This window comes from Lepus europaeus, chromosome 7 (assembly GCF_033115175.1).
Source record: "Lepus europaeus isolate LE1 chromosome 7, mLepTim1.pri, whole genome shotgun sequence".
Classification (NCBI taxonomy): domain Eukaryota; kingdom Metazoa; phylum Chordata; class Mammalia; order Lagomorpha; family Leporidae; genus Lepus; species Lepus europaeus.
In genome coordinates, this window is record NC_084833.1 from 80,212,292 (window position 1) to 80,225,532 (window position 13,241).

Genomic DNA, 13,241 nt, shown 5'->3' on the forward strand with positions numbered 1-13,241 from the left:
GCCACAGCAGAGAGCTGGACTGGAAGAGGAGCAACTGGGACAGAACTTGAGCCCCAACCGGGAACTCAGTGTGCCAGTGCCGCAGGCAGAGGATTAGCCTAGTAAGCCGCGGTGCCAGCCAAGAGTTTTGTTTTTTTTGTTTGTTTGTTTGTTTTGTTTTGTTTTTTTTAAGATTTTGTATGCTTCTAGGAAAAATTTATGTCTTTTCAATTTGCCCAAGGCACCACCTCTTCCTAATATCTTATACCTACTTGAGTATCCTCATTTATGCTGACCACCTAGTCCCTGAATAATCATCTCAATTAGGAATCTTTGATCTCTTGGTTTGGACAAATTAGTGAATGACATAATTTCAATGGAGAAAATTAGTGTTAGAAGGAATCTGCAATAATAACTATTTGAACTCTCCCCTCCTGACTCTTATCATTTATCTGTCTTAATTCCATTTCCACACCACGACCCCTGAGACATAAACACATTTCCTTGCTGAAACCACAGTGTCACCTATTTGACTGCCACCCAACACTACACTAAACCATAAAACCCAGCATTTCTACTACTGTGGCTCTTTCGGATGAGAAGTCAACCAATACCATTTCCCTTAGAGTAGCTAGGAGCAGGAATTAATTTTTATATAGAACTTATTAAGAAAAGAAGTAATAAAACAAAAAGGAAAAACGCAAACCAGAAGAAATGGTGGCAACAAAGAATAAATTCTCTAGCCTAACGTGTTTCCTTACAAAATAATTTGTTCATTCCATAGCCTCAGCTGAACAATAACACTATGCCAGTACTATCTCTCTCTCTCTCTTTTTTAAAATATTTTATTTATTTATTTGAGAGGTAGAGTTACAGACATTGAGAGGGAGAAACAGAAAGAAAAGTCTTCTGTCCGTTGGTTCACTCCCCAAATGGCCACAACGGCTGGAGCTGTGCCCATCTGAAGCCAGGGCTAGGTGCTTCTTCCTGGTGTCCCATGCAGGTGTAGGGGCCCAAGCACCTGGGCCATCTTCCACTGCTTTCCTAGGCCACAGCAGAGAGCTGGATCAGAAGAGGAGCAGCCGGGACTAGAACAAGGGCCCATACGGAATGCTGGTGCTGCAGGCGGAGAATTAACCTACTTCATCACAGCGCCAGCCCTGCCAGTACTATCTCTTATACTGGGAGATTTTAGAAAAGTAGAGGAAGAATATATGTGATTTTGCTGAAGTGAGATATAGAAGAGGAGACTATAGTCTACATAGCATATTTGTCTTGACTGGTCCAGTTTATTCTTCACACAACCACAATTCCTATCTTAGCCTTTACTCTGTCTAAAAAAAGTTACCCTGAAACCCTTTACCCATCCATTATCTACTTCCTGGGAAGTTTAACCTGCCATGATCAGGTTCCCTCTAAAATGAGCTATAGGCCATGGATGGAAAAAGAGATATTATCCACTTCTAATGAGCTTAGGAGCAGAACATGTCTGCTTTCCCAGCTTCTCAACCAAGACAATGCCTCTCCAAGGACAGTGTTTTAAATTGTAGTAGTTTCTAAAAATGTGTGGAAATCCAAAACTGCGTTCTAATTCTCTGAAAGTTCACATTCTCTAATTTGTTTGGCAGTGGACCTCCTGTTATATGCCTGGATCTCTTCCAGGTGCTGGAGATAGAACAATAAAAAGCAATTACCAGCTTCTGAGAGTCTTACAATTCAATGCCCAAGTAAGCTACTAAGCATTACTACAGAGATGACTGTTAGTATAAGAACACAGGTCGAGGTGCTTGACCTGATCCAGACTGGGGAAAAATAAGTGGCATCTCATCTGAATCTTAGGGTATGAGCCAGATTAACAAAGCTTCTGATGACACATTCATAGGTACCAGGAAATTTTTTACAAAACATTCCATAGTACCAATCAGAAACAGAACATCAGGCTGATAGTCTTTAATCAGAATAAGGTGAAATCTGTAATTTACTAAGTATGCCAAGTTAAGCTTTTATAAAAGCAGTTTAATATATCACTACTCTTATGCATAACAAACAATCAGCTCCCATACATCAACCCTCTTAAGATGAATTGCACATCTGAATCCTGACCCTTGGTGAGTTTTAGCTAGTTAAGACTCAAAAACACTCTTAACCTTGGTTCCATTGAAACACTTACCAATAGTGGACACAAGATATCCCTATAGTCCACAGGCATATGAGATATCTATTCAAATATATACAACACCACTTTATTTATTTTAGTGCAAAAGTTTGTGAAGTCCATGCATATAGGATTCTTCAAAAAGTTCATAGGAAATACATATTATGAAAAAATATGTGATGATAGCGCTATGGTGTAGCAGGTAAAGCTATTGCCTGCAGTGCCAGCATCCCATATGGGCGCCAGTTCGAGTCCTGGCTGCTCTACTTCTGATACAACTCTCTGCTATGGCCTGGGAAAGCAATAGAAGATGGCCCAAGACCTTGGGCCCCTGCACCCATGTCGGAGTTCTGGAAGAATTGGGTAGTGAACCAGCAGATGGAAGACTCTCTCTTCTCTCCTCTCTTCTCTCTTATTTCTTCTCTTTCTCTCTTTCTCGCTCTCTCTCCTTCTCTCTCTGTGTAACTCTGATTTTGAAATAAATAAATAAATCTTTAAAAATGTGCATGTATTTCCAATTTTTTACCAAAATAAACACGTTTTAATTCCATCTTTTTCTTGAGGTTTTTGACATCCCCTCCTACAGAGGATTGTTAATAATGAGGCATATTTTAATGGACTCTTCCTAAAGTTTAATCAAATTAACATGTTACTCTCTATTAGTCAGAGATTTTCAGAAAAATGGACCAAGTAGGTTCTGTCTATTTATCTGTCTATCTACCTACCTATCTAGTTATCTAAAAAGATTTATTATTAAGTGTTAGTTGACAATTATGAAGGTTAGAGGACCCACGGTCTGCCATCTGCTAGGCAGAGACCAGGAAAGCCAGAGTTGTAATTCATTCTGAGCCTGAACATCTGAGAAAGAGGTACCCCAGTCTAAGGGCAGGAGAAGGTGAGATGAGATGTCACAGTTCAGCTGGGGAGGCAGAAAAAATGGGGCAAATTCTCTCTTGCACATTTTTTTTGTTCTATCAAGTCCCTCTATGAAATAGTTGAGGACCATCTACATTGAGGAAGACAATTGACTTTACTGATTCCAGTAGTCCAAATGCTAATCTTATCCAGAAACATTCCACACAATACCAAGAAATAATACTTATCCTAATATCGGGACATGCCCCAATCTAGCCAGACTGACACATAAAATTAATTATCACTCTTCCCATCACCAGGATAGCTACAATGAATGAAAGCCCTTTATTCTGATTCTGTGCATGACTTCTCCTTAGAAGCAATGGAGAAAAACCTGGTCTCAAATAATTAGTCTCAACAGACAACTAGTTCTGCCATTGGTGCTGGTCACAGATCATTTGATTATGATGCAAAGCATCAGCCTAATAAAAATATTCCTGTGGCTTAAGTGACATGAAGTGAGCATTAGTAACAATGCAGAGTTATTACTCACTGCAAGGTGATTCACATAAAAGCTTCAGGGGAGACTTTCAGTGAACCAGGTGAGGCTGTCCATCATTTGAGCACATGCTTTTGAATGCCTGTCATTTTCTAAGCACTTTTGTAGATAAAAAGATGTAGCACTTATGGATCGTGCCTCAAGGAGCTTGCAGGCTAATATGGGAGACATGGCACGTACATAAATAATTTAAATATATGGTAGATAGTCCTAAGTGCTACAGGGGCAGCACATATAAACTACTACAGGAGTTGTGAAAATAGAAGGATTATTTCCAGCTGCAAAATCTAGAAAGACTTGTTTATGAGGCTGATGTATATCCAATTGGTTTCTGGCCACTTCCACCACATGCCCCAGTGTGCTCAGAATAGAACCCAGTATCTTTTCCCAAATATTGCTCCACCTTTCAGGACCTCAGCCCACTGAATGACACCTATCCATCACATCAGTCAAGCTAGTGTCCTGAAGTCATACAGGCCTTTGTCGTCTCTCTCATGTCATTGACACTTTTCATCAGACTTCTAGTATGGTGCATCTTATGTATATTATATTTTTGGAATGACTTCTCTCTATGCACATGTCCAGCTTTATAATCATTTTTTTGCTTCAATATTATTTAATTTTTTAATTTTTTTATTTTTAAATTAAACTTTTATTTAATGAATATAAATTTCCGAAGTACAGCTTATGGGTTACAATGGCTTCCCCCTCCCAAAACTTCCCTCCCACCCGCAACCCTCCCCCTTCCCGCTCCCTCTCCCCTTCCAATCACATCATGATTCATTTTCAATTCTCTTTATATACAGAAGATCAGTTTAGTATATATTAGGTAACGATTTCAACAGTTTGCCGCCATATAGCAACACATAGTGAAAAAAAAAAGTACTGTTGGAGTACTAGTTATAGCATTAAATAAGAGTGTACAGCACATTAAAGACAGAGATCCTACATAATATTTTTTTTAAAAAAATTAATTTTCTATGCCATTTCCAATTTAACACCAGGCTTTTTTTTTTTTCATTTCCAATTATCTTTATAGACAGAAGATTGATTCAGTATATAATTAGTAAAGATCACATCAGTTTGTACCCACACAGAAACACAAAGTGTAAAAATACTGTTTCAGTACTAGTTATAGCATCACTGCACATTAGATAACACATTAAGGCATTTGGATCTGGCAGAAGAGCCCATGAGAGTATTGTAGGCATGGAAAACCAAGACACCATGGAAAAGAAAAAAAAAAAAAAAAGAAGAAGACCTAAATGAAAGATCTCTGTGAGTGAGATCCCAGTGGAAAGAACGGGGCCATCAAAAAGGAAGTACCTTTCTCTGAAGGGAGGAGAGAACTTCCACTTTGACTATGACCCTATCGGAATAAGATCAAAGTCAGCGAACTCTAAAGGCTTCCATGGCCCTGGCAACTCATGACTAGAGCTAGGGAGATTACTGACGCCATGAACAGGAGTGTCAAATTGTTAAGTCAGCAACAGGAGTCACTGTGTACTTACATCCCATGTGGGATCTGTCCTTAATGTGTTATCTAATGTGCAGTTTTATAATCATTTTATAAAATTCACTCATAGATTGCAGTAACGTTTCCAAATTTGTTTGCAATTTAATAATATAATTACTCTGCTTAAATTCCTGCAATAACTATCTGTAGCTTTCAAAAGAAAATTCAAGTCCCTTTTTAATACAGCACCTCATAAAGGGACTGGCCCATAGTAAGAAATCAAAACATACTACTAAAATTAGTCATGTAATTTTTGGTTTATTGCATATATTGGTTAGGTTTGAACTTAAAAATTGGAAGATTTTTGGACATGCTGATGGAGTAAAGGGGAATCCACTAGAGAATGTGCTCAGGAGTCCTAATCTGAGGAACCAATTGAAAGAGCTTACGGCAGTAAATCCAGAGAGGCTTCCTGTCCTCAACAACCTATTTTCTATGAGAGCAGGAGAAAGGCTTTGAACACAGCATACCTCCATTCAAAGGCAGACAAACTGAACTTTTGAAGTGGCAACCCACTTACAGTCATGCAGAAAAATAGCTATAGAGGAACTTGAGTGATTCATAGTTCTACTTCCTTAAGAAAAAGAAATAGAAAGACAGTGAAGGAGAGAGGGAGATGGGAGAATGAGAGAAGAAAGAAAAAAATATAAAAGCTATTTCTCTTAGGATTACTTTCTACTTTTTATATTCCTAACACATTCCAAAAATACAGCCTGAAACTGTTGTTTCAGCCTAGTGCTAAATTTTAATTAAAGTTAATTAAAATTTGATTCTTTGTGGAATAAAATCACAGATAAATAAAACTTTCTCTAAAGCTCATTTCTATACAAGAACTTTACAATAGCCTTAAAACAATATTACATTATATTGGATTTGTAACTTGCATATATAATCTGATAAAAATATGTTAGCATTTTTTACAAGAAATCTATGGATATCTTCAAAATTCTTGACGAGAAGAATGATTAACATGGAGTGCTTCTTTGAATCATTCAATTTTATCTTTGCTTTTTGAAGTCAGACATTGATGGAACAAGGGAATAATTCAGGGGGATGTCAGTTCCATGGGCTCCCCAACCTGGACCTTGGCCTAGAATATTTGCATTTTTAGTCATTTTATAAATTGTGACTATTCAAAATCATTCACTTCTAGAAAAACTCAATGCAAAACAAAAGGAAGAAATCACTGCTGAACAAATAACTTTCCTGGTTTCTCAAAGTTTTCAGGCAAAGGAAGAATATTCCTAATATGAGTATGCATATAATACTAAACCTGTTTTTAAACATACTTTAAAAAATTGGTTAAATAATATCAGATTGGTCTCTCAAAATAATGATAAATGGCTTTGCTTATTATTTGTTACTTTTAAAATCTGGAATTTCCATTACAAAGAGTTTTCAAAAAATTAATATAAAATACATTTTATAAAAAAGACTATTCATGGACTTTAAATTTTTGGCATGAAATGAATTTACTTTTAAACTCAATTTTCCATGAACTTTTTGAAGTTCTTTTGCACTTCTTTAGTAGATAAAATTCAAGAGATTATTATTATTATTATTATTTATTTGAAAGACAGAGTTACAGAGAGAGGCAGAAACAGAGAGAGAGGTCTTCCATCTGCTGGTTCACTCCCCAGATGGCCACAACAGCCGGAGTTCCACCAATCCAAAGCCAGGAGCCAGGAGCCTCCTCCAGGTCTACCACATGGGTGCAGCGGCCCAAGGACTTGGGCCATCTTCCACTGCTTTCCCAGGCCATAGCAGAGAGCTGGATCAGAAGAGGAGCAGCAGAGACAAGAACCGGTGCCCACGTGGGATGTCGGCACTTCAGACCAGGGCCTCAATCCACTGCACCACAGTGCCAGCCCCAGATTTTTCTTATCCTTTGATAATCTTTCCAACAACTTCTTGAAAATAATTAGAAAAAAAAATACTCAGAAACCAGAGCACTCCCTAAGAGCCAGTTGTCTCCTAAATGCACATTCACATTGCAAAGAGGCCTTTTTCGCTGGGAACATTCATGTACTTACTTACCTAATGTAACATGTCAGCAGAATCCAAAAGGCTTGACACATTTTGGGGTCTAGTTTTGAGTGTCATGATGGAGTGCATGTTGTAATTGATGTTGTTTTAGATTTTTTTTTCTAAACTTTACCATTTTTATTCTTGTCAAAATAATATATTTTCACAACTATGGAATCACATTGTCATGAGAGGTTCAACAAAAAATAGCAGCTCCCTGATTTACCTCCTGCTTGAATCTAGCACACCATTGAAAACTGCTTAGGCCCTTTTCCTGGAATTTATTTCCATTTTCTAAATGCTGATTACTTTGTTCAATTTAGAAAGCATTAGTAACAACTTTTATAAAAGGTTAAGATTCAATGGCCTTACATATGTAGATGAGTATTTTTAGAGACATCAATAATTGATGTTTATATGAAGATGATTATAAATTACTATCACATAAAGGTCAATAAATAAATATATGCTTTATCTTGTCCTATATTCTATTAAATATAACTCACCTATGCCTTGACTTGTGCTATTACGTGTTACATCCTTTTACCCCCTAGAAGGCTATTTATTTATATTCTTATTTATATACTTTCTTTGAGATGCAGGGAAAAAGAGAGGGAGACTGAGAGAGAGAAAGAGCAAGAGAGAGAGAAAAAGAGAGAGAGAGAGAGAGAGAGAGAGAGAGAGAATGGAGAGATCACCATCTGCTGGTTCACAGTCCAAAGTCAGCAGCTGGGAACTCAGTCTGGATCTCCCACCTGGATTCCAGGGATCTAAGTATTTAAGCCATCATCAGCTGCCTCCAGAGTGCATGTTAGCTGGAAGCTGGAATTTGGAAACCTAGACAGTCCAATATCCGATGTGGGTTCATCAACCAGTATCTTAAGATCTATGGTAAATTCTCACCTTTTGGAAACCTTTTTCCAAGAACTCATTATCCACCTGACCCCCGAACTTTGGTGAACTGCCTTCTGGAAAGTTCTCTTTACCTTTCTCCTGAGAGGATTCTCAGACACTGTAATTCCTCTCTCAATACTCCTTGGCATGCCTGCTAATTTCGTTGGAGCACTGTTAAGAAAAGGTGCATGAAAGGTAAACTTTTTGTGACTTTACATGAATATGACTTCATTCTATATTGATATTTACCGAGGGTATTTTTTTAGCATGGAATCCTAGGCTACATTTTTCTCTCATAATTTTCAAGTGAGGATACTTCTCTATTGTTTACTTTTCCTAAATCTTACATTAATAAGATATCCGTTTTCTGGGTAGAAATCAATTACTCAATTGATTTATCTCACATTCTCTCAAACTGTTCTTGTTTCTACATTCTGAGCAAGTTCTTTGCTTTCTCTTTCAATTTTTCCATTGATTTCTTAGAAATTTTAATGTGCAGCACCTATTTCCACTTTTATGTGCTTTCCTATTTTGTTTTAAATATGTGAGGATTTCATGTTTCTCTCTTGTTTATTTTAACTGGGTGTTCATTTGTGGGCTGAAGAACATCTTGGACAGGAACAGGTCATCTCTCCAGGAATTCCACATGGTTCTATGTAAAGGCTTTTTCCCCAACACTCCTGACATTCTTCAGAGAAACGAGCACCAATTTTTGCCAGAGGATTCATTGTACAGCTGCAGCATGTTCTACCATAGCTTAGGGAGGCAGAATTTAAAGTTTATCTCCTGGCTCAGATCCCGACTCCTGCCTGGTGGGGATAAAGTAAGACTCCTAGCTGCCTGCGAAGTGGACAACTTCACTGTGCAGCATTGTGACCTCTGTCCAGTGCCCATGTCTGCTTTCATGTTTTGTGCCTTCTGCTCACCATCTACCAAGGTCTCTACTTGTCTCCATGTTTCCATGTACACAGTTTGTTCTCCAGCTTCATCTTTTTGCCTTTAAGCCTTTACCTCTATTTCCTATTTGCTCTTTGTTGATACAGACATAGACACACACATACACACACACACGGATACACACACACACATCCCACACATATATATGAGAGAGAAAACCAATTTAAGTTCCCCTTACTATAAAGAAAATATCAATGTGTATGATTTCCCTATAACCACAAATTTTTTTGTTGTGTTTCCAATTTGAGAAAAGCAATTTTAAAAACTCGGGTTAGATTATTTTATTTCTTCAAACTCACTTCCATACCCATTCTAGCTTAATAAAACACCTCAGGAAATTTTTCTCAAACATATTATAGCTTTTTTCTATTGAGAAATAAATACATTTTCATTGCCTTTTTTGCTGTTATTGAGTTCTGTTTTATTAAATATGAAATTTTAATGATGCCTATTTCTATATACATGGCAAGCACATCAACTTAAATGCAGAAAGGGTTCAAGCAATTTACAGTAATGACCAGATATCACCTGTCTTGAGAGGTGCCCCAGAACAATCTCAGTTGTTGACTTGGTGATTCTTTTTATAAGGCTTTCTTTGGAAACTAAAATTTTCCCTAAATTGGCCAAATTTATAGTTTGATAGTACTATAAAATCACAATGCAAGTATTTTGATTTTAGAATCCATCGCTTTGTTTGAAATGTTCAAGTGTAGTAGGCTTTAAATTGTTCTTTGTGCCTGGGTATCAGAATCTATATGTATTAGTCTTCATTAAGAGAAAGCACCTGGAGCCAACACTGTGGTGTAGTGAACAAAGCTGCCACCTGTGACACTAGATCCCATATGGGTGCCAGTTCTAGTCCTGGCTGTTCCACTTCTGATCCAGCTCCCTACAATTGCACCTGGGAAAGCAGCAGAAGATGGCTCAAGTGCTTGAGGTCCTGGAACCACATAGGAAACCCGGAAAAAGTTCCTGGCTCCTGGCTCCTGGCTAGGGCCTGGCTCAGGCCCAGCTGTTGCAGCCATTTGAGGAGTAAATCAGTGGTTGGAAGACCTCTGCCTCTCTGTCTTTCCCTGCCTGCCTCTGTGTAACTCTTACTTTCAAAGAAATAAGTAGAACTTTTTAAAAACAGAGAGAGAAAGCACCTAACAGCCATCTCTTTGGGGGAATCAGAATCAATAGGATACACAGTTAGGTCACACAACTCATATTATTCTTGTGTATTCCTGCATTCACAAGGAAGTATACTGGTAGGAACAAGTAAGCTACCAGAAAAAGTCCATTTTCATTTTGCCTGTTATCAGCATGCACCTATCTTTTCTGGTATGCAGAAAACCTTAGAGTTTTATCCTTCCCACTGGCTGGAGTTCATTCTGTTTCTTCCCCACTGTGTTTATTAAGAGCAGTATGTAACACTAAAACATTCTTTCATTTTAGTAAGTAAGTATTCAGTAAGTATCCAGTTAGGAAAACATGTACAAAATCAGCTATATTAATGTTAACAAAATTCATTATAATATAGGAAATTAAAATAAACCATGGCCGGCACCGTGGCTCAACAGGCTAATCCTCCGCCTTGCGGCGCCAGCACACTGGGTTCTAGTCCCGGTTGAGGCACCAGATTCTATCCAGGTTGCCCCTATTCCAGGCCAGCTCTCTGCTATGGCCCGGGAAGGCAGTGGAGGATGGCCCAAGTCTTTGGGCCCTGCACCCGCATGGGAGACCAGGAGAAGCTCCTGGCTCCTGGCTTCGGATCAGCGAGATGCGCCGCCCGCAGCGGCCATTGGAGGGTGAACCAACAGCAAAAAGGAAGACCTTTCTCTTTGTCTCTCTCTCTCTCACTATCCACTCTGCCTGTTAAATATAATATATATATATATATGAATATACATATGAAATATATATGAAATATATGAATATATATATTTGAAAGGAAAACAGACAGCAAAGAGGCAGACACAAAGATAGAAATCCTCAATCTGTTGGTTCAATCCCCAAATATCTATTTCTGCTGACAAAAGTCAGGAACCTGAAACTCAACCCAAGTCTCCCATGTGAGTAGCAGGGACCGAACTAGTTGAGCCAATACCTGCGTTCTGCCTTCCAGGGTTCACATTAGCAGAAAACTGTCACTGGAAGCAAATTTGAAACTTGAATCCAAACACAATTATATGGGATATGGGCATCCCAAACAGCATGTTAAATGCTCAGCCAAATGCCAGCTTAAGAATTTTTTAAGGAAATATTGAAGGATGAAACAACAAAGGGATGATATTAATTTATCATAGAAGTAGTAACTACAGGAAGCTGTTACCATTTCTGGACACTGATGAAATAACAGACAGAAGGCACTAGAATTTAGAACCTGGATCTCAGCTCTCTTAGGAAGAGACATAGCATAGTTGCCTAAAAAACTCTAAAGATCTGGGGAGCATCCTTGTTACCAAGTCTTCTGAGGAGGGGTGCTGCCTGGCTGCTGCTAGATTCTCTGAATTGACCTGATGAAGGGGGTTCTGAGTGTATAGGAAAACCTGAAAATCGGAACCAACAGGTGTTACTGGAAGCAAAAGCTGCAGAGTGAAAAATGATACTTGGAATGATGCAGAGAGGAATAGGAATCAAACAGAAAAGAAGTTCCTTCTCTCCTCCTTCCCTTCAGTTTCCTTTTGGCATTCCCATCAGTGAAACTTAGGAGGGGGCAAGCTGGCAGACTCTGAGTATCACAAGGAAAATCATGGAAGAGTAAGTTTTGAATCGAGGCAAGATTTTTATAACCGTAACACCCCAAACGTGTTAAAAATTCACTGCTCCAGAGGAAAGAGATCTAAGATCTAATATAACACTACAACTAAGCATTGAGTCTTTAAAAGGATTAATGTATACTTCTAGCTTTTCATTGAGTGTTACAAACAGAACACTCATGTTCCAGAAACTGAGGCAATTAAAGAAGTCACTTTTCCTCATGTATTATATAGATGTCTAGGATAATTCTACAAACTATTTCAATGACTCCGCTGTCAGACTTGTTGCTGAACATGTTTACTATCTCCTCCATCCCTTCTCAGTTTAGCAGTCACAGTTCTAGTTCTGAAAGCCATTTAATTGCTGCAGATTGTTGATAAGCTACTTTCCTCCTGACCAAGTTTCTCCAGCACACTATTTATAGAGCATTTCCTGAGATCTTCACAGATATAAGATATTTGTTTAGAAACACTATTTCCTGAAATCTTCAATGACAGAGAATTTTAGCCTGCCTTTACACATTCAAAAACACGCTATGCTTCATGCGGCTCAAGTTCTCTCTTCTTACTCATGAAGTACTTTGGTGTTTGCCTACAAATTTTCATTTTTCCCTTCTGCTTTACTAAAATAAATCAGGTTGTAATTACATTTCTCAGCCTTTTGCACATCAAGGGGTGGTGTGGACCACAGTTCAAGCCAATAAAATGAAAGCAGAAATCATTTCCTATGTTATAGGAATACTTTCTGACCTTCCTCATTGTTAGGAAAACTTGAGTCGAAGACTTCAGATAGAGCTTCCATCTTGTAATGGTTAGATGACCATGTTGAAGTAAACAGCACAGAAAGAATGAAAGAGCATGAAGACAGAAAGATCAGGTCCGCTCTGGCCTGCCTATCCCAAATTTGTAGTTATAAAGGTGGACTCATATGCTTCTTTCATAGGAGTTTTCTTTCATAACTGATAACCATTAAAATATTGCAATTAGATTAATCTTTTTAGTAACAAAAATCTTACTATATGCAAAGCTCCATCCTCAGCAGTGTGGATGATAAGAGATTAAAAGTAACTGAGAGAGTATGCTGACCTTAAGAACTATATAATATGTTAAAAGAGACAGACATCTAAAAGGATAACTATGTTGAAAGATCTTTCAGCAACATTTGTTACCAGAAAACACACACATCCTTTTTGTATCTTTGTGTTCTGGAGGTCCTGAGTGGTCATAGACTATTCTAGATCTGAGATCCCCGTGAGGAATTAGTGATAGTGTGATTCTTGTAACACCTAGAGAGAGATATAAATGAATTTTGCCAGCAACCCAAATCCAGAAACATGCAACAATGTAAATTATTGGAAATGTCATTCCATGTTAGCTGTGTTGCTATAGCACAAAATCATTATCCCTAGTTAATAAGTAACAGAGCTGGGATTCATATCCAAGCAATCTATCTGCACATCATTTTTTTCATTTATTAAACTTTTATTTAATGAATATAAATTTCCAAAGTACAGCTTATGGGTTACAATGGCTTCCCCCCTCCCATAACTTCCCTCCCAC